Here is a 2,927-nt window from a genome sequence, read left to right on the forward strand (position 1 = left end):
CTGTCTCTCAAAAATAAATAAACATTAAAAAATAAATAAGACATTTTTATTAACTTTGCAGAAGAAGCCCTTCTTTATTTTTTAATCTTTTTTAAGTTTATTTATTTATTTTGATTGAGAGAGTGCACAAGTCGGGGAGTGGCAGAGAGAGAGAGGGTGAGAGAGAATGCCAAGCAGTCCCCACCCTGTCAGTGCAGAGCCTGGTGTGGGGCTTGAACCCATGAACCTCGAGATCATGACCTGAGCTGAGATCTAGAGTTGGACACTTAACCGACTGAACCACCCAGATGCTCCAAGAGTCATTTCTATTTTAGCTTATGATAGGTCCTCATACGTAGGTAGCCCCCTAGTGTGAAGGCTGCCCAGAGGAAGGTCAGTTGACCTGACCCAGGGGCTAGTTGGGGACACTTATTTAAACATTACCAAACAACTGGATATGGCTGAGGGAGCCTCTCTGAGCAGCCCACACAAGCGTCACCTTAATTACTGTTGAAATGGAAGACATAGGGGCACCAGGCTGGCTCCGTGGGTAAAGCATGTGACTCTTGATCTCAGAGTTGTGAGTTCGAGCCCCACACTGGGTGTAGAAATTACTAAAAAGTAAAATCTTGGGGCGTCCTGGGTGGCTCCGGCGGTTACATGTCTGACTCTTGGTTTCAGCTCGGGTCATAATCTCATGGTTCATGGGATCGAGCCTCACACTGGGCTCTGAACTAGTGGCGTGGAGCCTTCTTAAGATTCTGTCTCTCCTCCATCCCCAGAGGACTGAGAAGGACTCTTGTGTCAGGGGCACGTGGGCCATGGCTGGAATAGAGGGCTCGGCACATTTGCCATATCCGGCGGCTGCTCTTTCGGTTCTTGGACAGAGAAGATTATATTTCTCTTGGGCAGAGCTGCATCAGAGGGACCACAGATGAAACCTGTCACCTCCACTCTGTTCTTGGGGCAGCCCGCACCCTAGGCACACCTCTTCCCAACGCTTCCCCTAGTAGCCGTGTCCCTGGCCCCTTGGGCTCCCCCCTGTACTCAGTAGGACTTGCAGGGATACTGACTGGGGTGGCTTTGAATTTAAAATTCCATCTGGAGAGAATAACTATCTTCACAATTTTGAGTCTTCTCATCTGTGAACATGGCAGATCTTTCCAATGCTTTTGGTCTCATGATTTAATTTCTCTCGGCAATATTTCGTAGTTTTCATCAGACTGGCCTTGATTGTCTTTTGTTAAGCTTATTACTAGTTATTTTGTGTTTCTTGGTTCTGCTATAAATGAGATTTTTAAAATTAATTTTGCTTTCCAGTAGTTTCCTGCTGGTGCATAAGAATATATTAGATGTCTCTACATTAACCTTGGATCTCACGACATTGCTAAATTCATTTATGAGTTCTGGTGGTTGTATTGTAGGCTCCCTGAAATTTTGTACATGAACAGGCAGGGTTTTGACAAATTACCTGCAAGACAGTTTTACTTGTAAAGGGAAACTCAACTGACAAAACTATTTTAAAAAAGAAAAAAAAAGCCATCAAAGAAGACACCAAAAAATACACTTCTCAAAGCTCTATAAAAGCAGAGGAAAATGATAGGTATCTTTCACGTTCTCATACATTGAGATCTGGTATGTTCTCTCTTGGAGGGGTGATGGCACACGAACCACACTATTCCTTTTATGGTGTCAAGATATTCAAGGGATTTCCTGGCGGAAGTGGTGGAGGAAGCCTGGGGGGGGCCAGTCAGGGCCCCTGATCCTGGCTCTGGTGGCCCATCGAAGGGGTGAGTGGAGGGAAGTCTCAGGCCTCAGTAAAAATCCCATAGCCTGGGCAGCTTTTAAAGAACAGAGATTCATTTTTCTGACTGGCTTGGAGACTGGAAAGTCTAAGGTCAAGGCACTGGCAGATTTGGTGTCAGGAGAGAGCCTATGTTGTTTCCCAACAGCCATCTTTTCTCTTTGTCCCCACACAGCAGAGGGGATGAGGTAGCTCTTTGGGGTCTCTTTTATAAAGGTAGGAATCCCAGGTATGAGAGCTCTGCCCGCGTGCCCTAATCACATCCCAAAGGCCCAGCCTCCAAACACCACCATCTTGGAGATTAAGATGTCAACGTGCAGACTGCGGAAGGACACAAACATGGAGACCTCAGTTGCTGGTTTCAGCGAACTGAAGGGCCAACATCGTTCTTCGAGCCCCATCCCCGCTCAGAAAGGAAGGTTTGTGGGTACACCTTGTACATATTGAATGAGGTGGAAAACCTGGAAGAGTCCTGAAGGCCACAGGCATCCTTTGGCCTCCTCGGCCACACCAGGCTTGACATTTCCTCATTCTTGTGCACTGGTGTGTGAGCCACGGGCCCTGGCCTCTCTGAGGCGGAGGAATATGAGTGAAGCAGAAGAAACAGCAGCTGCTTGGGGTGGACTGGACATGAACCTGTACTGATAGGTATGGGCTTTCTGCTTCCCAAACCCACCAGGACCAAGACCCTTCTCACCACTTCTAGGCTTCCCTGCTACATTTTTCCGAGAGTTACTGGCCGCCTGCACACGAGACAGCCCAGCTCCCTGTCTCTCTCTTGACACATCTACTCCGCTTCCGCCACGGCCCAAACCCACTGCATCCTTGCTATGTGCTGCCACCTTGGCAGGCTTCAGGCGACTCTCTTGACTCTTGAATGGGCAGAACCTACAGTTCCCTGTCGTTCTGACACTCTGGCACTGTGCTGTGCGTCAGGAAATCGCCCAAATCGAGTAGTAGGAGTAAAATTCATGAGATTAGGTTAGCACTGCTAACCCAATGTGGTGGTCTGAAGCTGTAAGAGATGGGGCTCCTTCACCGATACTGGCAAAGGGATCTATTCTTTTTTCTTAAGATTATTTATTTTGAGAGAAAGAGAGAGAGAGAGAGAGAGAGAGAGAGAACACAAGCAGAGGAGGGGCAG

The sequence above is a fragment of the Suricata suricatta genome, chromosome X, assembly GCF_006229205.1.
Source record: "Suricata suricatta isolate VVHF042 chromosome X, meerkat_22Aug2017_6uvM2_HiC, whole genome shotgun sequence".
Classification (NCBI taxonomy): Eukaryota; Metazoa; Chordata; class Mammalia; order Carnivora; family Herpestidae; genus Suricata; species Suricata suricatta.